Here is a 24,419-nt window from a genome sequence, read left to right on the forward strand (position 1 = left end):
TCCGGCTCGGTCTCTGACATGCTGCGTGTTACCGACGGAGCGTGTTCTATCACTCGTTTCGCCGCGACAGGGGGATATTCCTGCTGCATTCGTCCATGTGCAGGGGGTGTATCCTCATATAGCGGTTCGGAGAGTCGCAAAACATTTTTTTTCACTTCCGTGATGCTCTCGATGGTGCTCTACCGGACAACATTATGTTTGCAATTTTGCGACCCGCTCATGTGTCTGCCGAACGTTCTTAGCCAACTCGTTTGTTGCGCGGCGACTCGGGTCTGCTGATCTTTAACTTCAGAGATTTCGGCCTGTTTGATTTCTGTCCGCTCGATTCGCTTCGCAGCCTCCTTCATTTTCTCCTGCGTTTCGTGAACAATTCTTCTGCCATGCTTTTGGAGAGTTCCAAGGGCCTTTCTTGTCTTACACCCCTCAGTTCTTGTCAGTTTATCATGTTCTTTGGCCAATAATGAATCATTTGGTGCTACTTGCGCTACCAATCGCGCTGTTTTGGTACCGTGCTTCGCCTGGTGCGCGACCTCACGCGTTTCTGCTGTCGTTTTCTTGACATTCTCTAGCTCTTCTTGGATTCATGCGATGTCTTTCTTGATTCCATCTATATCGTCTGTTATCGTTCTTATGACTAATATATGTCTTTCCTCCTCTTACTCGATTATCTTTTTCTCTGCCTCTTGTCTCTTCCTTTGTGTCTCTTGCCTCTTCCTTTCTGACTCTTGTCTGTACCTTTCTGCCTCTTGCATGAATTGCATGAGAGCCCCAAACTGAGACCCACCGCTAACACCTCCAGGACTAGATGAATTAGATCCCATCGTTCTGTGACGTTTCGTTCGTGATTCTAGTCTGCCAGTCTCACTGATGGTGAGTCTCGTACCAGCAGCGCCTGCTTTTGGTTCTGCTGCGGTCTCCCGTTCACTTTCGTGACCTGACTGAGACATGTCGTCATACTCTGTAGGTTCTACGTTTGACATTTCTGCCCGGTCTGCAACCGCATTTACCAGAGAATCCTGTGTAATATCAGCCAGATCACCGCTAATAAGCTGACATGAATGCCTGGTTAACAAAACTCAATTACTTCCGCTACTCTGTAGCAAACGTGCCTTGCTTCTTGTAAGCATGCACTCTAATTCTGGCCCAAACGAATTTAAACACTAATGGCATAGCATGTTAAAAATACGATCTGAATATGACCTTGCTGACCACACCTAAAACACTTTGATTTACGACAGTGACAAGCTTGTATATCATTCCTAGAAAAACACTAAGGAGAAGATTTCCTCACATTATTCCATCACGTAACATAGTATCACTATAGCTTCGTCCACAAGAACATTGAACCTGCTCTTTAAGTTTACTAAAGAATGTAAATCGTGCTGCAGCTACATTGATCTGAGAGTCGTAATGCACATCGAGCTTGTGAACGAGGTCACCGTAAGCAACTTCATCTAATTCTGAATAGGGGTGTCCCCTGCTCACATTTACTGGTAGCCTTGGCCAGTCCTCATACTGATATCATCTCGTTTAATGCAGCGGTGTGAGTTTCACAGAGAGTCCCCTTTCCTCGGTCCCGATGGGAGTGTCCGACGCGCTTGTATCTTTAACATGGTGGCTTCTTACAGTACTGCTGAATCTGACCCGGGCAGTCACAGCTGTAAAACATGATCTCACAATAGGCTGTGTTTCTCTCCCTCGATTTGATACACAAGTCAGTTTCAGCCAAAGTTGCTGCAGCTGCTGCAGTTTCGTTCAAGGTTTTCAGGAACTCCATACGCACTCCATGCGACATTTTCACCATTAAACCCTGCAAAAATGCATCATGCTCTCATGCTCTACTTTCGGGACAATATCCTTATTGGTGCTGCCGTCATCAGTCAACTCATTTGTATTAATATGGATCTTCATGATACGATCTATGAAGCTTCATACTGATTCCCCTCGGTTTTGAACAAAGCCATGAAGCTTACCCGATAATATCGATATCTGTTTTTCCTTCTACTGTCTGCTAAACCTATCCATAAGTCGTCGAAGTACTGAGAGTCTGGGATCCCAGACCTGGATCTCCTTATCCCACATCAGAAAGGCCCTAGAATCCCCTGCTAATTTTAACTGAGCTACGCTTAACAACTGCGCGTCATTAAGGTTTCTTAACTTCGCGGCTATGTGCAGATTATCAAAGAAAACAAAATATATTCCGCAATATACCAGAAAATGGGGCCACCAATGAAGCAGATCTAGCATCGAGAACAAGTAAGAATTGATTGTTCCATTCGTTCTTCCCTTAACCGTCCTAATTTCCTAAGCGATTCCACATAATAGCTCGCACTTGAGCTACCCGATCCAGCAAATGCTGAATCACTTTGCTCGAAACAGCTTCACTGATGGAACTATCTACTACCACCACAAGTGGAAGATATACCGTAGCAGAAAAGAAAGTCAAGAAACAATCGTACAGCCTCTAAAATTTAAAGTTGCCACATTATTGAAAAAAAAAAAAGGCAGTGAGCAGTATAAGACTTAACTTCTAAGGTCATCAGTCCCCTAGAACTTACAACTACTTAAACCTAACTAACCTAAAAACATCACACACATCCATGCCCGAGGCAGTATTCGAACCTGCGACCGTAGCGGTGGCGCGTTTCCAGACTGTAGCGGCTAGAACCGCTCGGCCACGCCGGCCTGCGCCACATTATTGTCTGACTTCACTGAACACACGACTCCGGAAACACCACCATTGCTGCTGTACACTAGTCATGTAACTGAACCTCCAACAGCTCTTTTTCAGACACAAAATGTAATTGTGTCAGAACACTCCACCCAACTTCTGACACTAAAATTTAGCAGTGTTGGGGAGAAAGGAGTTATCGAGTGGTTCTCTGCTGGAAGTGGGTTGGAGACGTAGATGATGTGGGTGGACAAAAGCTGTCAAAATCCTTTATTATTAACCATAAACAAAAGTAGTGCGACATGTCTGCAGCAGACGACATGCTACAGGTGTTAAGCCCTGGTGTGAGGAGCGCCAATGTCGACACACCCATGTAAGCAGTAAAAGAAGCAGCTCAGTGGTGAGCGGCATTGGACCCCAGAACATTCCGGCGGCTGGACGTTGCATTGTCAGAGTTGCACAACAGTATTATAGGTCGAGTGGCTGGAAGGAGGCGAGCCACTCTAGCTGTAGATGGCGGGGACGTCCTGGTGAGATACTCTGGACGACACCTCGGGCGTCAATGCATAGACAGCCTTGCTGATCACCTGCTGGCCCTGGAGTATATATATGGCTAAAGTAGGCACGTTAGGGCGGAAGACGAGTACTGACACGTAACTGCCCAAAAATTATTAGTACATTTCGAAAGACGGCGTGGATTTTCGCCCGATGATAGAATATGCTGCCTCGGAGATACTGGATTTATTGATAATGGTTCAGCATCGCCCTCCAATAGATAGCGTTTTGGCATATCTACCAGAGTGCCATTTATGTCTGTATTTTAATAGGGAATGCCCACAGCACGAAGGCTCATTGTTGTTAAAACATGTGAAGTGAGCAGGTACCCACGGCATAGAGAATCACTCGTGCTTACTACAGCCAAATGAGCGAGTTTGAAAAGGGTTAAATTGTGGTGAATTGCCACGAAAGTTGTATGCGCTGCGACAGTTGTGCTGCGATGCTGGTATCGATGGTCACGTGAACATTCTCACACACACAGTCGAGTTCCTGGACGTTCACAGGCGCCCGCCAGGATCGTCGTATTGTGAGGGCAGCAGTGGCGGATAGTACAGCTACCAAAGCACAGAAAGGGGGCTTGTGAGCTCAGACATGTCAACATGAACTTTTGCGAACTGGTTATTAGCAGTGGAGCATTCACACCTCTAACCGACTTGTGCTACCACCACAAAATCGACGTGCTGGCGCGATCAGAGGACTACTTGGAAGATCGAATGGCACGCCGTAGCCTTCAGCCATGAAAGCAGATTCTGTCTGCATGCAAATGATGATCGTTTGCATGTACAACGTAGACTTGGTGAGCCCTGTCTCGTAGAGTGCATCCGTTTGAGACCGACCGGCTCCACCCCATGCATGTCTCCTGGTTTGGGGCGCGATTGTTCACCTTTGGTGTTTCTGAAAGGGACGTTAAGCAGTGCTGGGTATGAGATAAATGTTGTTAGATACGTTCCTTTCCCGTTCTTGGAACAGGAGGGAGATGCTTTCTTCCATCAGGATAATGCTCACCCACTTCCTGATGGTCAAATCCAACGTGCTCTGCGGGCCTTACAGCAACTTCCCAGGCCAGCACGATCTCCATACACGTCTCCAATCAAGTATGTGTGGGATATGAGGGAAGGAGAAGTGAGTCGTGCGACGTATCAACCTAAAACTCATACAGAACTACGTGCACAGGTCGAACAGGCGTGCCATAACTTGTCCCAGGACAGTACTGACAATCTAAATGTACGACTGGCTGGATACCAGAGACAGCACCTGCATTGCAGTCTGTGGAGACTACACCGTTACTAATGTGGGTGTTACGGCAAGGGTCGGTTCCTATTACCTCAAAATCGCGTGTACTATTGCTCTGTGCATGTAATCATCTGCTGTACCCCGTGTCCACTGTTACAACAATAAATCTTGAGTGAATTTAAAATTTCTGCAAGGGTGTAGCAAATTTTTTTGGACAGTGTACTTTTATGCTGTCGAAACTTCATAAAGGCTGGTCATTGTCCACAAAACTGGATCGCTATTTACGAAGCGCCTGGTATGGTTTTCGGTTGGTGCCACCCACGCCCTGAATACGCCACTGTGCTCCTGCATTCGCCCATAGCATTGCCATAAAACCGCATCTCAAACACTTCGATTCTCTTCTTTTCCGGTTTTTCATAGTCGTGATTTACTTCCGCACAGTGCTGTCTTCCAGATATATTGTCTTTTTAAATATATTTCTCAAATTATCGTCTATGTTTGATAGTAGTAAATTTAAGTTCGCTACTTTTGCTATGAATGCCCTCCTTCCCCACACGAGTCTTCGTCTTACAACGACCTTGTTTTTACGCGTGTTACGTTGCTTCTGATATAGCAAAATTCCTTCACTTTGTCTGCCAATTGGACACAACATTGATGGTAAGTTTAAGCGATACTCAGAATTACTTTCAATTTTTCTTTGATTTACTATCAAGCCATATACTCTGCTGATTAGACTGTTCGTTCCATTCAACAGGTCTTGTGGTAATTATTTCTTACTTTAACTGAGGACAGGAATGTCCTCAGTGGATCTTTTTGCAGCTAGCCTTCACCCTGAAAATAAAACGCACTCCTAAAGCTATTATTTCCGTCATTGATTCTACGCTCTAAGGGTTTAATATTAGGAGTGAAAACTGCGTCTCTGCGTTACGCTCTTCATAACCTTAGCATTTCTCCCTTGTCCGATCGCAAGTCCTCCAGACCTATTTCAAACGGTGACTTTAATAAGGGATCCTCTCTGTCTTCCAAACTGACGTTCGCTGCTTCTTCCGTCGAGTCAGCAGACGGTTCCTCCGTCCAATAGATGCCCTCATTTTACTGTTTCCACCTATCCACTAACTTCTCTATGTTTGAAGAGTGTGCACCCGATAATCATTTCCATTTCGACTACTTGGTTTTTTTTTTCCTGCCGTCATTTAGTCTTAGCTTCATTGTACATACTATTAATTTCATTCCAAAGTAAATTATATTGCTGTACTCTTTTTCTCCTGAATTTTTTCCTTTCCTTCTTTCGTAGCAGAATTTCAGCGTTTACTCTGATACAAAAGTATTTTTTACAGCTACGCTTCTTGTAACTTAATTTGTCTGTCCAATAGCGTGTTTGACTGTTTTCTGGAAATCGCCTTAAATGATTAATAACGTCATTTTATGCTCATAATATGCTTCTTTCTCTCATGAGTTTCTGTATTTAAAAAAAGGAGAAATGAAATTCAAATAATTTGACAGCCCTCTAAAACGCTTCATTGGAGTCTAATGCCTGTGGCGTCACTGGCCAGCACGCTGCTCGTACTGTAGTAAAGCTTGTAACCTCCCCACAAAAATTTCTTTCCTATTTAACCTCCCTACAAAATTCATTCACATTTAACCTCCGCACAAAATTCATTCACATTTAATCTAAGCTCAAAAACAGAAAAATTCCTAAACGTCTCAACAGTAAAAAATATAATTATTTCGTTCACATTCAGTGTAACGTCCAACAAAAAAAAAAAAAAAAAAATTCAGGTACTTGGTAATAATACAATGTAACTAATCTCTCAATTACAATATCGCTCATTTATAACTTTTCAATAATTGACTGTGAATTTAACCTGGTAAATTTTGGACGTCAGCAGTGCTGCATCATGGCCCTGAAAGATCATTCTGAATAAAAAAGAGAAAAAATCTTACCTCAATGAAGTCGCCGGATAACGCATATATATCTGCTCTTAAAATAATGTTTTCTGGCACAGCCCTGTGCAATGCTGGCCGATAGATTTGTCATTTATGAAAGGAAGCAACTGATTTTTCTTTTGCAACAATCGGGATGATTATGAATGGGAGAAATTAGTAAATTCTTTAAATTGAAATGAATGGTGTTAAAAGTTACTTTTTATGAGAAAGATTATTATTACGAGATTTTTAAAACATTTACAAGGGACTTGAGATGACATCACTACATATGCGCGAGGCTGCTTTTTACCTTATACAATAATAGTCAGGCTCCAGCATCGCTGCACCACGACCGGCCACCCAACACGATACACCATACCAGACTAGAGCAGACTGCAGACTAGCAACAATTTACTGCTACAGCTACACAGTTCCTACTGCAGTCAACACTGCTCTCTCCTCAAAGATTCTCTTATATCTTGCATATCGCAGGCAGCGCATGAGCAATACATCGAAATTACATCTGCTCGGACCTCTTACATAACCCTCCACTGGGGGGCAAAAATTTGGCAGCGATGGTGAGTCACTTGGACTTGCCATGAGCAACAAATTTTTCTATAATCTACTTAATTAACTAAGTCTACAGTCACAGAGTATATACATATATATAAGTGCAGAACATGACATGAAATAGAGTGCACATGCACTGAGTACAGAACATATCAAGTAACGACAAAATGTATATGCAATGAGTACAAAACATACTAACAAATAACATAGAGTGCATATGCACTGTATATGTTTTTACTATTTTACAATAACTAGGAAAGGAAATGGAAGGATTGCATCATGGTTGTAGCACAGTAGGTTGCACGTAGCTGCACTGAAAGTCCATATCTTTCCACAGAAGCACAACACCAAGTGAGACAATCTGAAGTTCTCTTCCCTGAAGTATTAATCAGTGTAGCCGAAGACACTGAAATGTCATATTAATATTCAATGTTATCAATTTGGTAGTACATTAGGTACACCAAACAGTAGGACCATAATAACATCTCCATTGTTCAAGATGGTGGACAGCATGATGTGTAAACACCACACTCTTGCAGAATCCATACTCTGTCACCAACGTAGAATTAGTGCAAAATCCAAATTTAGTGTTCCATGATCATGAGGATGGACAGGACAAACGGATATTGCAGTAATTTCTGGTAATTAGGTCAGAAGGTGAAGGACATTAAGTCTTATGCTAGTCATCATTGAGAATTACACTAGTCTATCAACTGATGTGAGTAATTGTTGGCACTCATTGCCTAGTTACTAAACATTTCTGTACTATTTATGGAGTATTACAGAACATTATTCATAAGTCATTTGATTACAGTTAACATTGGCACTCATTGGCCCGTTACAAACTATTTTTGTGCATTATTCAGAAGTGATCATTCAAAGCAAGAGTTAATTAATGGCATAGCATTTACATATTTCATCTAATCATGGTAATCATTGGCACTCATTGGCCAGTTGCAAACCATTTTTATGCATTGTTCAGAAATCATCATTCAAAACAAGGGTTAATGACTGTAGCATGAAGCTACTGGTATTCATATATGATATCATGTAAGTGACATAAGACAAATATAAAATATAAGAAACAGTGGCATTCATTGGCCAGTTACAAAGTATTCATATAGTTTTATAAAACATTATTCAGTATTATTCAGAAGTCATCATTCAAAATGGGAGTTAATTATTGGCATAGCATTTATAGAGTATAATAAAAATATTATTTACACAAATTATTGGCATAGCATTTATGCATTATTACAAAACATCATTCAATATTACTCAGAACTCATCATTCAAGTGACATAACAAAAATATTATTTACAGAAATTATTGCCATAGCATTTATGCACTATTACAAAACTTCATTCAGTATTACTCAGAAGTCATCATTCAAGTGACATAGGACATATTTAAAATATAGCACACTGTAACTATTACTCAAGGTCTGTGGTCCAATAATACATAGATATAGTGGATTCAGTACATCTGAGAAATTTGCATTATATATATAGGACTAGAAATACATCTTAAACTAGTAGCATTATTTGGTTGTATACTGGTAATAGCTAGGACTGGTAATTTTTTTTGTGCTAGCAATGCATTGCATTGAGATTGATAATTAATTGCAGAGGCATGAAAATATTTGCTTTTCACTTATTGCTGGATATAAGGATTAGTAACGTCATTCGTCATGAGTCAGCTGTAGCAAGGTTATGAAACAAATAGAGTATATGTGATCACATTCCTGAATGACTCACACAAATGGGTAAAAAATGCAAGTACTAGAACTGGTTTAATGATTAACTGCTTGTAGCACATTAATTTCATGAATAGCTACTCCTGGAAAAAACACAAAATGGATTATTGAGCTGAAAGAAGAAACCATATTATGCTGAAAAGTAGTGAACTTCGAATTAACAGGTAATGAAACTTGTACTCAATATGTATGTACTCTAGCTGTCCTTTCCAAAACATTCAGTCATTATACCATGCGACATAAGACATACTGTCAAAAGGAACTGAACAAATACTTAAATAACTACATAGCATCTCTAAACTAATAGTAAATATATAAACTTCATCATTATTCTCATCTGCAAGGAAAAAACTTCATTATTCATATTACCAAAACTTCATTACTATCATCACCTGCAAAGAAAAACTTCATTATTCATATTAGCATATTCTTCATACAACTATTAATCATCATTCATTATCATCTGCAAAAAGACACTTCATTATTCATTATTCATATTACCATTTACTTCATACAACTATTCATAGTATAGAGTTTCTTATTTCTAGCATATTTCATCACTAAAACTAACATGTGTAGTTCTATCTGACAGCCTGCATCAATCGCCTCGTATTCTGAAAGATAAATAATTAGTTAATACTGGTATCATACAATGTGTATAGTATATTCTTGTTAATACTTGTTAATTCTGACCCATTTACTCTTCATGACATGGTATTGCATTTTCTTTCGTTCATTCCGAAGGTGAAATTCCCATTTCATAGTAATCCACTGTGGTTTGTTTAAGTTATTTCTTTTACATGTTATTGCTTTCTGAAAATGATGAATAAGGATTAATATCTTAATTTAAATCATATACTCATTAAATAAAAATTTGTTTCTAGTGATATAATTAAGCATACAGCATAGCATGACAGAAAACGTATTATGTCAAAAACATAGACAGTTTTCAAGTGCAAAAAATGTACACACAGTATCATAATGTAGTGGCAAAAACTTTAGAATAGTCAAGATATTGAGATATCATAAGGAAAAATGTCAAAGTCAACTGGTGTTTGTTATATCTTAAAGATTTCGTAGTGCATACAAAGAAAACAGGAAAACAATCATACATACATGAAAAATGGAAAATGTGCACGGTCTGATATATAACGACAAGAAAAGCGACCTGCTAACCATACCTTGCCGGGCAGTTGCCAAGAAAAAATATGATAATCATCAGTAAGTAATCACATAGATAGAATTGCATAATTGGTCATAAAATATGTAAGTTTATCTGGAAAAATGTGCATGGTCTGATGTGTAACCACAAGAAAAGCGACCTGCTAACCTTACCTTGCCGGGCACTTGCCAAGAAAAATATGATAATCATCAGTAATTGTTCATATAAATATAATTGCATAAGTGGTCATATAAAAATCAGGAAATGGCATTACAGTGTGATAAATCGTAAAGTATGTTCATTCAATAAAGGGTTTAATATTGGAGACATGGTGATTGCCTTTGCTTTTTCTTGTTCTCAAAGTTTCGACGTGTACTACATTGGGTTGACCGAGCGAGGTGGCACAGTGGTTAGCACACTGGACTCGCATTCGGGAGGACGACGGTTCAATCCCGTCTCCAGCCATCCTGATTTAGGTTTTCCGTGATTTCCCTAAATCGTTTCAGGCAAATGCCGGGATAGTTCCTTTGAAAGGGCACGGCCGATTTCCTCCCAATCCTTCCCTAACACGAGCTTGCGCTCCGTCTTTAATGACCTCGTTGTCGACGGGACGTTAAATACTAACCACCACCACCCACTAGATTGGGTTGAGGAATGCTGCGAATTCGATATGGACCTGCGTATAGAAGCTCAAATTTACTACATCTACTCTTTCCTCTGTTGGATAGATAATGTGTGCGTAGTAATATCTTCTGTCCAATATGAAAGTCACGGCGTGTACAATCCTGTTTTTGCTGTCTTCTCCGGCGCTCTGCGGCACGTTTGATGTTGTTCAGCGCAATGTCAAATATTTCATTGTGGCGTAGTCGACGCGATGTAGGAAAGGATACTAATTCTTTAGTTTTGTTAGGTGGTTCAACATTTTTCAGTATAACAGTCGGAGATAGCATAGTAGATTAATTGGGTCTGGAGTTAATTACATCCTGGAATGAGAGTACGTGTGTGTCCCAATCAATATGTTTTTTATGGCAGTGTATTCTACATAGTTTATCAATTTCTTTCATTAGTCGTTCACAAGGGTTCGAAGAAGCGTGATACTTGGATATATAGATCGGAGAAATGTTTCTTGTTCGTAACATACGTGTCCATATAGCAGATCGAAACTGTGGTCCATTGTCGGAAATTACTTTCAATACATGCCCTACATGGAATAAAAATGTTTTACAAATGCATTCGAAATAGTTTTAGCAGTAGCTTTGCGTAACGGAGTGAAGGTAACAAATTTCGAAGTGAGTTCAACAGCGACGAAGATGTAAAAAAAAACCTCTATTAGATCTGGGAATCGGACCAAAAATGTCTACAGTGGCCATGTGTCTCAATTTAACGGGTACAATGGTCTCAATTTAACGGGTACAATGGGATGTAACGGAGGAATATGTGAAGTCGTGTCTGACTTAGCTTTCTGGCAGATTTTACATGTCGCTAAAACTCGTCGAATGCGTTTCTCCATTTTGGCAAAATAACAGTTCTGTCTCGGTATAAGAAAACATTTTCTGACTCCATAATGTGCGTAACTTAAATGAGTATACCAAATTAATTTGTTAACAAGCTCGTCAGGAATATATAATAACCGATTGTTGCTGTCAGGATGAGCGCGGCGAAACAGAATGTTATTGCGTACAGTGTAATGGTTTCTGATGGTAACATTATTCCTATTTTGCCAAAGGTGTTTAATTTCTTTTCATACGTTGTCTTTGCTCTGCTCTTGTGCTATGTCTCGTAATGATGCCGAAATAAAATTTTCGAATGCAACTCGTTGAATATACATGACGCTAGGATTTGCTTTGCAGAAGTTCGTCGCGATGTCTTGCTGATTGTTGCTGAGAGAACGGGATAGTGTGTCTGCTACAATATTTTGTGTGCCGGGAATATGAACAATTGTAAAATTAAATTCCTGTAAATAAAGTTTCCATCTGCTTAATCTGTCGTGTGTAAATTTAGCTGAAAGTAAAAACTGGATAGCTCTATGATCTGTGTAAACGGTTGTATGTCTTCCATAAAGAAAATGCCTAAATCTGGTAAATGCCCATACAACGCATAATGTTTCAAGTTCTGTAACAGAATAATTGCGTTCAGCAGGTGACAGAATGCGACTCGCAAAGGCGATGTTTTTAATTACTGTAGAACCATCTTCTTCAATTTCCTGAAAAATGTGTACGCGTAAAGCGGTGTTACAACTGTCAGTGGCAATGGAAAAATTTCTAGTAAGATCTGGATGTGATAAAAGTGGTACATTCAACAAAGTTTGTTTCAGATTGACAAATTCAGACTGCGCTTGGCTATCCTATGACCAAACAGTGTTTTTACCCGACAATTGACATAATCTAGGGGTGTCTAAAGCAGAGTAATGAATAAATTTACGGAAAAAGTTAATTAATCCCCACAAGCTGCGTAGTTGTTTCTTCGTCGTAGGAACAGTAATGTCACGTAAAGCTTGAAGTTTTTCCGGGTCAGGCGAAATGCCTTCTGCTGAAATTACATGTCCAAGAAATTTTATACAAGTTTTGCCAAAATGCGATTTGCTAAGATTAACTGTGGGTCCTTGTGCACGGAAATTTTGTAACTGTTGTTCAAGAATCAGATTGTGCTCAGACCAGTTAGCTTCTGCAATAAGAATGTCGTCTACATACGTTGTGATTCTGTCTTTTAGTTCTGTCGGAAGTATAGTATTCAAACCGGGAATAAATGCTGCTGAAGAAATTGTTAAACCGAACGGTAATTTGCAAAATTGCTAACAGTCACCAAAACAGAGAAAAGCTGTGTACTTTCTGCAGTTCGGATGGAGCTGAATTTGCCAAAATTCCGATTTCAAATCTAATGTGGAATAAATGGCAGTACCATGAAATTTCTGTAGAAGTTCTTCTAGTGTCTGTGGGCGATCTGTTTCATTAATAATAATGTCATTGATGTGACGCGAATCAAGTACGAGGCGAAGTGAACCATCCTTTTTCTTAACAATATGGAGCGGGTTTATGTACGGACTAACTGCCGGTTCAATAATTCATTGGTCAAGCATAGCATGCAATTCTTTCTTAACTTTTTCTCTGTGAATATAAGGGATGGGGTAATGTTTGGCTTTAAACGTGTCGTGCTGTTTAACTTGAAATTCATACATAAAACCGGACATAGTACCAGGGATGTTGTCAAAAACTGGAGCTTGCTGTAAAAGAATATTGCGTAGTTGAATACGTTCGTCGTCTGTATTTGCATTGCTCTGTTTAACTTTATCGGAAATCATTTGCATAACGTCATAGTCGGCTTCGTCTGGAGTATTATAGTTGTGTACGTACGTATCGATGAACAATGTCGAATGACTGTCAATGTTACGTGATGCAGAAATGACCTCTGTCCGATTAATTGGTTGTTCTTCGGCAGATAAAGAGTGCAGAAATTCTAATGCCAGTTGTACATTTTCATCCTTCAACAATAAATAGGAATTTTGAAAGTCAATAATTGCATCGTGTTCTACCAGAAAATTCGTACCTTAAATAACGTCTGTTGTCAACAAGGGAACAATCCAAAAATTTGAGTGAAACGTATGACCTGCAATACAAAATCATAAGTGTGTCTGTAATTTTACATCCACCCCTTTACCAGATACTGCTCCTTTTCCTTTAGTTTTGCCTAATGGTAACGAAGGATAGGTATCTCTTTCTTACATTCGTTGAAGGTTTCTCCATTTATAACTGACATAGGTGATCCGGAATCAATTACTGCTGAAAATTTGGATGATCCAATCTTTGCTTCAATGACAGGATGGGAAATGGTTTTTTGAATAACTGGTTTTTCATGCAAAAGTGTGTCTCGGATGTCGTCAAAAGTAATAACATTTTCGTGAACAAGATTCTCCGTCTCAAAAGTATTTCTTACGTTGATGGAAAATGCAACCAGTACTGTATCTAGTCAAATTCTTTCTGATGTGCTGTTATTTGCGGGAGGATGCTGTGGCATTTCGACTATTTGTACTGTTCTATTATTTCTTCCTGACGTATTACGTTCGGGATGATACCTACTGTCTGGTTCATTCATGATAATCTGTTGTTGCGGTTGATTATGCTGCTGGTAAGACCGACTGTTATTAAACGTACGCTGAAAATTGTGCTCATTACTTTTACATCTGTCATAATAATCATTGGTATACGGCGCATTGCGATATGAATTGAAATGGTGTGTTTCCTGTACGTAGTGATTTCCTTGTTGTTGTGTGTTAGTATTTGTCGGAGCCGACGCTATACGTGTAGGCGGCGAAACATTAAATCTTGGTTGATCTTGCAGACTACATTGTTGGTTAGGTATGTTAACTGGCTGGTTTTGTTGTTGTTGCGGGAAAAACCCTCTATTTTTGCCAAAATGCGTCTGCGATAGCTGAAAATTTTGTACATACTGATGATTAAAATTTTGTCTGTTATTAAAATTATGCTGGTACTTCTTGTCATTTCGGGAGCGTCTAATGAAAACTGTCACTTTCGGGTAAAACTTGTCGTATCAGGTTTTCTTTACACGTTTCTAATCCTAGATAGATCGATAGTTGAAGAGCTGTTTTGATAGATATAAAGGATAGTAGAAGAGAAGGCAGCAGTGCAGAAAACTAAAGATGAAATAGCACTACTACGGCTCGGGGCCCTGTGCACGCTACGGCACATACTCATCGAAGTGTAATGAATCCCCTGAGGTCTATTACGAGCTGCAAATAAATTTTGGTTTCTGTGTTACAGGCAATGCCGGTGAAAATTCAAAAGCAAATTGTTGTATCCAGTCCAATGCTAGTTTCTGCATTACAGGCCAAGCTGGTGAAAATACAAAAATAAATTGTCGTATCTAGTCAAAAGGGTGAATCTGTGTTCTGTCATTCTTAAATAACTTTAATTTTCTCACTGATAGAAAGTGCTTATAATCACAATTATAGTCTCTGAATGTCTGAACAGGTTCAGGAATATATGATAATCCGTTTGTCTGTGTCTGCCCGCAATCTAAGTCACGTACTCTCTGTAAATTACCTAAGTTACACTGGCTGTGTGAGTGTGACAAATGTTCAAGATGTGGCATATGCTGTGATGTGTTAAAGGCTGAAATATTTTTCATCTCCGTCACTTCTTGCTGTAAAGATGACAATTTTCTACGTAATGTATTATTAGACGAACCTATCTCACTGATCGTCTGCTGTAAGTTTTGGAATTCGGGTGTTTGATTAAGCGAAACTGGTGACGTATCGTCTGATTTGGTGTCATTGTTATTTTCGATAACATCAATACGACTGGCCAATTCATCATATTTTTCAGTCAGTGCTTTTACCTGTTCATCGTTTTTAGTACCACAAGCATTAATTTGTTTTTGTATTTTACGTGTGGTTTTGTTCAATTTTTTAACGTTTGCTTTGATGGCATCGGAATCCTGTATTAGTTCCAACTTTTCAAGTCTGTTGGTCATTGTCTGAAAGTCTAATGTGTCTGTGTCTGTTTTTGTTTTAAGATCGGAGATTTCATCATGCAATTCGGTGTTCAACTGTTTGATTTCGTCTGCTACTGTAGCAATATTGTTGTCTAAGTATGTTTTTGCTTTCGTAAACAATTTACGCTTATCTTCCTGTCTTTGTGCAGTAATTGTTTCCATGACTTGTTGCTTTATTTTATTCTGTTCAAATGGCTCTGAGCACTATGGGACTTAACATCTGCTGTCATCAGTCCCCTAGAACTTAGAACTACTTAAACCTAAGGACATCACACACATCCATGCTCGAGGCAGGATTCGAACCTGCGACCGTAGCGGTCACGCTGTTCCAGACTGAAGCGCCTAGAACCGCACGGCCACACCGGCCGGCATTTTACTCTGATCCTGTATAAATTTACTGTAACGCGTTTCACTGTTTTGTAAGTGGTGATTAAAACGTACGTCAATTTGGGTGTCCTGTTGGTCAAATTTCGCGTCTACTTTCGCATCCAGTGTGCGTGAAAGTTCTGCTGACATTAATTTAAACTCATCGCGTAACTGTGTTGCGTTTTCAGAACATTGTTTAGCGACTGCACTAATTTCATCTCTAAGTAATTTAGTTGTGGCTGCATGTGTATTACTTAATTCTTGTGCCACAGATCTAATTTCTTCACTACTGTTCCTAGCACAAGCCTTAATTTCCTCACGTAATTGTTCTTAATAAGTCACAGCTGCAAAATACTAACACGAATTCTTTACAGACGAATGGAAAAACTAGTAGAAGCCAACCTCGGGGAAGATCAGTTTGGATTCCGCAGAAACACTGGAACACGTGAGGCAATACTGACCTTACGACTTATCTTAGAAGAAAGATTAACAAAAGGCAAACCTACGTTTCTAGCATTTGTAGACTTAGAGAAAGCTTTTGATAATGTTGACTGGAATGCTCTCTTTCAAATTCTGAAGGTGGCAGGGGTAAAATACAGGGAGCGAAAGGCTATTTACAATTTGTACAGAAACCAGATGGTAGTTATAAGAGTCGAGGGACATGAAAGGGAAGCAGTGGTTGGGAAGGGAGTAAGACAGGGTTGTAGCCTCTCCCCGATGTTGTTCAATCTGTATATTGAGCAAGCAGTAAAGGAAACAAAAGAAAAATTCGGAGTAGGGATTAAAATTCATGGAGAAGAAATAAAAACTTTGAGGTTCGCCGATGACATTGTAATTCTGTCAGAGACAGCAAAGGACTTGGAAGAGCAGTTGAATGGAATGGACAGTGTCTTGAAAGGAGGATATAAGATGAACATCAACAAAAGCAAAACAAGGATAATGGAATGTAGTCTAATTAAGTCGGGTGATGCTGAGGGAATTAGATTAGGAAATGAGGCACTTAAAGTAGTAAAGGAGTTTTGCTATTTGGGGAGCAAAATAACTGATGATGATCGAAGTAGAGAGGATATAAAATGTAGGCTGGCAATGGCAAGGAAAGCGTTTCTGAAGAAGAGAAATTTGTTAACATCGAGTATTGATTTAAGTGTCAGGAAGTCATTTCTGAAAGTATTCGTATGGAGTGTAGCCATGTATGGAAGTGAAACATGGACGATAAATAGTTTGGACAAGAAGAGAATAGAAGCTTTCGAAATGTGGTGCTACAGAAGAATGCTGAAGATTAGATGGGTAGATCACATAACTAATGAGGAAGTATTGAATAGGATTGAGGAGAAGAGACGTTTGTGGCACAACTTGACCAGAAGAAGGGATCGGTTGGTAGGACATGTTCTGAGGCATCAAGGGATCACCAATTTAGTATTGGAGGGCAGCGTGGAGGGTAAAAATCGTAGAGGGAGACCTAGAGATGAATACACTAAGCAGATTCAGGAGGGTGTAGGTTGCTGTAGGTACGGGGAGATGAAAAAGCTTGCACAGGATACGGTAGCATGGAGAGCTGCATCAAGCCAGTCTCAGGACTGAAGACCACAACAACAACAACAATTGTTCTTTAGTATCATGACATTACGCGGCAACGGCTGTAATCTGTTCACTAAGTAGTTTGAAATTGTTGTCTTGTTTTTCATTAATTTGTTTGTTCGATTCATTAATTTGATGCTTGAAATTTCCATTAAGTTGTAGCAATAATGCCATAACTTGATCCATGACAATATTACCTACTCTATTCTCTGTGCTGTTTGATGGCGTACCTGCAATTATCACGTTTTGTGTAGCCACTTAGTCATTCTGTGATTCTCGAAAAGGTTTGCCAATCGGATGTGCACTTTGGGTCACAATCGCGGAATCAAATAAATCTGACGTATTTTGAGTACATTGTTCATCTTCGTGAGAAAAATTTATCTGTTCACTATGCAAATTTTGCAAATCAGGCGTGTCAAACTGGGCAGCGTTCATTGTATCGGAACGTGCCACGTCATCAATTGTTACATTTACTGTGGACATAATTGCATTTGTTTGCTCATCATTAGGATCAAAATCAATATTAGTGATCGGCACGCACTGACTATCTGTAATTAGGGGACTATCACTATTACACTGAGTGTCGCAAGTATTATCGGTCAAATTATTCGAGTCGGCTATTTCACTCATTGCACATCGCGATGTACTGTTAACAGTTTCTCGCAGCATTTTTCACAAATCAAAATTAAGCACAAATTCAAACAAAGACAAAGCAAAATTGGAACAAACACAATTACAACAAAGAGCAATAAATTGCCGATGATCTGTGAAAGAAAGAGTGAAAAAATTAGTAAATGCGTTGAGCCAGATGCAAACTACATTTAAGTAAATAAGAGCAGATATATGACTACTCCTCAGAAATTCACAAAGAAATACGATCCTGGCCGGTTGTCGCCAAGTGTAACCTCCCCAAAAAAATTTCTTTCCTATTTAACCTCCCTACAAAATTCATTCACATTTAACCTCCGCACAAAATTCATTCATATTTAATCTAAGCTCAAAAATAGAAAAATTCCTAAACGTCTCAACAGTAAAAAATATAATTATTTCGTTCACATTCAGTGTAACGTCCCAACAAAAAAAAAATCAGTAACCTGGTAATAATACAATGTAACTAACCTCTCAATTAAATTGTCGCTCACTCATAACTTTTCAATAATTGACTGTGAATTTAACCTGGTAAATTTTGGACGTCAGCAGTGCTGCATCAGGGCCCTGAAAGATCATTCTGAATAAAAAAGAGAAAAATTCTTACCTCAATGAAGTCGCCGGATAACGCATATATATCTGCTCTTAAAATAATGTTTTCTGGCACAGCCCTGTGCAATGCTGGCCGATAGATTTGTCACTTATGAAAGGAAGCAACTGATTTTTCTTTTGCAACAATCGGGATGATCATGGATGGGAGAAATTAGTAAATTCTTTAAATTGAAATGAATGGTGTTAAAAGTTACTTTTTATGAGAAAGATTATTATTACGAGATTTTTAAAACATTTACATGGGACTTGAGATGACATTACTACATATGCGCGAGGCTGCTTTTTACCTTATACAATAATAGTCAGGCTCCGGCATCGCTGCACCACGACCGGCCACCCAACACTATACACCATACCAGACTAGAGCAGACTGCAGACTAGCAACAACTTACTGCTACAGCTACACAGCTCCTATTGCAGTCAACACTGCTCTCTGCTCAAAGATTCTCTTATACCTTGCATATCGCAGGCAGCGCATGAGCAATACATCCAAATTACACCTGCTCGGAGCTCTTACAAGCTCATTCACACTGATGTCTTCTTTTGGAACTTATGTTTCGGAAAATGAATTACATATAGTGCGTACTTCCACCTTGTACAAATACGTCTATAAAAACAATTGAAAAATTCCTTTTGAGTGTTCCAAAGAGTAAAAGGTATGGAGATACAAATGACATAGTGGCCATTACGTGTGTTTATTTCCGCGAGGTTCGTTTTGACAAAAGGGAGCTTGCCATATGTCGATTGTAGCTGGAATACTACGAGTTTAAGAGCAAGGTTTTTTTCTCTTACGCTCTTCTTCTCTTCGCTTAATATTTTTATTCGTAATGCAATGTAAGAGCTGTATATTTCGTTTTACATTTTTTGTGTTATTACATTTTAATGTATATTCTCATTTATTAGCTTCATTTTCCACCTGATCAACTGAGATGAATCACAAGGATGGCATTGGGAAGCTGTATTTTACGCCTGATGTAAGCTGTTATTTTGAAGAATATGAGAAACCATTCAACAATTTCCGACCACATTTTTCCTATCGAACAAGCCGTTGAAGACAGAAATCTGATGCCTCCAGTGTCTCCATTGAGCCTGTTTAAAAGCTGTATGATTTTGACAAAGAGACAAACCTAGCATTGCTTGTAACCTACGAGGGAATGTAAATTGATCAGGGCGTTACGATCTAATAAAATCTGGTCTTGCTAGAGCATTTTTAAATCGTAGTGTTCTGGCAACAGTTAAAGTACCTACCACTAGAACATATAGCTTAAAGTTCTGTTGCGTCACCTGCATATTTTATAGATATGTTATCCCAGTGGTTTAAATTAATGACTTGGAAGAACAGAAAAACAGCAATGTGTAAAGCTGTTGAAGCCAAACCCGATGGTGTTCTACAATTCCTCACAAGTGTTTTTGCACTGTCTGAAAATTTGAAAATTGAGGAAAGAGTGTCTGGAAAACAGTAGCAGTTGTGGCAAAAACCACAGCAACAGACTCTACTTCTGAATTAACAAGTTGCCACTGTATTTTACTGTCCAGGCTTTCACAAGTTGCTCCGGGTAGCCTTTCCAGCGTGGTCCCAGAAAATAATCCAGATCCAGATTCTCCAGGTTTTAAAGCAATTCTGAGGCTTATTGCTGTGCCACAGTACTTCATTCCCAGTCACGATGCCATGCAGTTTTCACGTTTCTTATTTTCGGAACGTAAACTTCTGAGTTGTTTCTGAAGAACAGACTACAAACGCATCCCAAGTTTCCAACCCTAGCCTTCACAAAATTCCTTTCCATTATTTATTAGAAGCAAATTCGTCTTTCATCACTAAGTAACTCAAACGTTTGTAAAGAAACATGGAAAAACATTAGTAACTGCGACTAACACTCCTCTGGCACACGTATACCTTCCGCTTACTCTTACAATTAACCTATGACGTCCCCAAAGCGTTAGCAAACAACAGAGCGTTATCGATCGCGTGACAAAATCTTGAAATTTAATTATATAAAAGTAGCACACATTTTCTGAGTATATTGACCGAGACTGCTATTTAACTGTTATAGTCAATCAGGATAACTGAAGTCCGACCCATATTTCTAACATAGGAAAATAGCCTGTGATTACCCTTTTAAGAGTTGTCCACTCCTCTTCGACATATCTGCCTACTGTGGAACTTTTCTCGATTTTCCCCAAATACGAGTTTGTCAGTCATCTGTAATGGCCGAGCTATCGGTGAGTCGTTAAAGTCAGGTGCTCCTTCCTCCTGTCCTTCCGAACTGCATTGCAAACACATTAGCAATAGTCAAATTGGGATCGCACAAATGTTTCCCTTCTCATTTGTAGACAAGTAGTAGTTTCCCATTATCCTACCAATGTTTAGTATGCTGTCATTTGCTTTACCTATAACTAACTGTAGGTATTTGTTTCAGATCATATGTGTACAGAGTGTTGTGCCAAATACACTCATCAATAGATGTTTTCCGTTATCCCTTTATTTCGAGAGTTCTGCCCACAGAAAGAACTGGCTCACAGACACCGTGTTCAGATTACGAGATGAAGAAAGTTAAAAAAAAAAAAAAAAAAAAAAAAGACCGATCAGTCGTGTAACGATAAAATAGTCTGTTTCCAAACGGGTATTTCATAGCATACCCGAGCAATGTATATACGCGGTTGAATGTCTCTTTGCTCGGATGCAGGCTCGAACCCGTGATGGCACACCACCGATGAGATCAATAAGCCACCCCTGGTCCAAACTACCCCCTCTTCAATGGCGATTCTGCGTGAATCGCGCAGAGTATGTAGTGATTACTGATATGCCAAAAACAGCTCATTTCAAGCGGCCACCAGCATGTGCAGTTGGGTTCATATCCGGGGAACAGATGATTCTGGTGATCCTATTATGCTGAAGGAAAGTCGTCACCGGAGTAGCACTATGAGCACGGGACTTATTCTCCACAAAGATGAAATTGTCGAAAAAAAGTTGACGATACAGTCACACTATTGGTTGCAGAACCTCATCCCAGCGAGACTGCCCTCAACGATCAGGTGAAGAGCTCAATGGATCCATGCAGTCATTCCACCATCACATTGTTGCCCATATGGGACGCGTTGTTGGAGGCTTTCGATATTACCGAGTTCTCTCCCGACACGTTCTCTGCGATTATCAGGGTACAAACACATCCCAGCTTGGCTCAACCACATCCGACACCAATCCTGAGGCGCCCATACTGCAAGCTATTTTGCTGCCCCTCTATAGCGGAGTCGATAGTGTTGTTGTTGTGATGTACGACGATGTGCTCACCAAGGTAGTAGGGAATTGATGTTATGGAGGTTCGCACCATGCAACCAACTTCTAACAGTTTGACGCGATACGTTATGCCCTGTAGCCTACTTGAACGCCAAATTCAGTTCTGGAGCACTCAGTGCACGGTTCTTAGATATCAATCATCTTATGCACCTGTCGAAAGTTGACCGCCTGTATGGTGAAGTCCTCAACACTATCAGCCAACTGGAGCCTATTTTATGTCCGGTCCACGTCACTTTGACTCAGGTACACACATCGAACAACTTTCCTCATTGACAAGTCTTCTGAGTGTAACAAGTGTATGGATGCGATTATCTTTCGTGCTATAGTAGTCGTTCACTTAAATGTTCCACAGTTGTCCCTAATGTTTCCTTATCGACGCGTTACTTTCAATTCATATAAAAACCCAACTCCGTCCAGCCTTGGAACGCCCAACGGTACCGACCGGCCGCCGTGTCATCCTCTCAGCCCAGGGGCGTCACTGGATGCGAATACGGAGGGGCATGTGGTCAGCACACCGCTCTACCGGCCGTTGTCAGTTTTCGTGACTGGAGCCGCTTCTCAGTCAAGTAGCTCCTCAGTTTGCCTCACAAGAGATGAGTGCATCCCGACAGTGCTTAACTTGAGTGATCTGACGGGAACCGGTGTTGCCAATGTAGCAAAGCCGTTGGTACTTTCAACTCAAGTGCTGCAGTCCATCCGAGTTTGGCGTTCTACCCTTAGGCAGACCTCATGGTTACTGTGTGCATGTTTATAGGAAACATCAGGGGTTACCTTCAGATCGGTAGAGAAACATTTAGAATAGTAACACACCTGCACGACATATTGGGCTCAAAGAACAGTTTTGTTGATGTGTGTATTTGTATAACTTGAATAATTATAGATGTCTCATTAATCCATACTCCACAGGTAACAAACATTTGTGTTTTTTGAAACTACAATCTTCTACTCCTCATCACTAAGCCCAAGTAGCCACTATTGCACCAGGCTTATATTTTAACGTGACAAACAGCACTATAAGGTTGTTGACTGGCGATGCTGTTAATTGTAGGGAAGTACCATAGTCGGACGAAGGAAACTGCGGTGCTCATGCCATTTGTAGCTACTAGAAAGTCCTGGCAAGTAAAGGGTTTACATCCATGACCTACTTTAATGGTGATTGGCTATATTAGTTTCTAGGAGATGGACACACACTACGACATCACCCTGTACATAATTTTGTTTTCTTCTGTATAATTGTGAATTGCATGCATGTTTGTGCTCAGTGGAATCAAATAATAATGTTCCAAACATCAGCTAGTTCACATCTAGAATGTTTATTAAACCTTTATGTTTGTTAAGCAGCACACTGACAGACAGGGTCTCTCGTCATTACGAAAGTGCTAAATGTGTCACATGAAAATATTATTCAATGCTGAAATGCATGCGGCTAACTGTTGAAAAATTTTAACGGACCACTCCTTCCGCTCAAACGTCAAAGTTCGCCAGCTAACTTATGTAAAATTTTCACAAGTCGAAACGTTTCTGCTCATAGACAGAGTCAACGAAGTAAGTGTGGAAACTTTTTTAATTTCTCGGAACTCCTGTGCAAAATTTTATTATTCCACGAAAGTATCGCACGAAAAATTTCTTTTACTTTAACTGTGCGACAAATTCGTCGGTTATGAAACCGTACCTAACGGTCCTTGTTCAGCTCGCAAAACTAACTTTCGCGACCCAGTACGGCCGCCGCCTTTATATAGACGCGATCTTTAGATGCGAATCCCTTAAACTTAGATTTACTTGCTGCCACCATAAACACAGTATGTCAGTTAGGAGCAGAACTTCCCCACCTTTCGCTTTATCTGGGATCCTTAGCTTTTCTTTTATTTATGTTCTAATCAGTCAAGTCGTTCATTTACCCTTGTTTGCTATTAATTACTATCAAACGTAATGAAATTCATATAACTATACATACCCACCGTATTCTACTTTCTCATAAAGCCGCTACTTAAACTGATTTACAATCTGTTTTTCGTTAAATACGTTTTATTAATAAATATACTGGAAATATTTCGATAGATCTGTTCAGGTGCTGTACGTGAACACATGTTCTTTTCAAATAAAATTGCTTTAGGCGTTTAGACGATATTGATTTTTTAAGGTAACTTGTATTTCCAAATATTTCTTATACGATGATTTTCGAGATTGGGTTTAGACGCACATTGTCGTCTTCTCTTTTTTATCTTTGAATTGGTGTTATTGCTTTGTTTGTAATTATGATGGTTTGGGTTATATGTGTTTTGCGGCTGTGAAATCAATTTTTGACCTCTGAGTTTGAACTTGGCGGCACCTCGTATCATCAGCGTCCTGAAACCAACTACCCAGATGTTTCCTATTCCTAGTAACATTCCAAGCGTCCTGCTGCCCTCATGTTAGCCGTGTTATTTCTTTGATTCATACATCCGCCAATTGCATATACTGGAACTGTTGGCCACTACATTCGCCACCTTGTTATGTGTTATAACCGCCTATGTTCGAACTCGTGGGCACCGAGCCA

Source organism: Schistocerca serialis, chromosome 2 (assembly GCF_023864345.2).
Source record: "Schistocerca serialis cubense isolate TAMUIC-IGC-003099 chromosome 2, iqSchSeri2.2, whole genome shotgun sequence".
NCBI lineage: Eukaryota > Metazoa > Arthropoda > Insecta > Orthoptera > Acrididae > Schistocerca > Schistocerca serialis.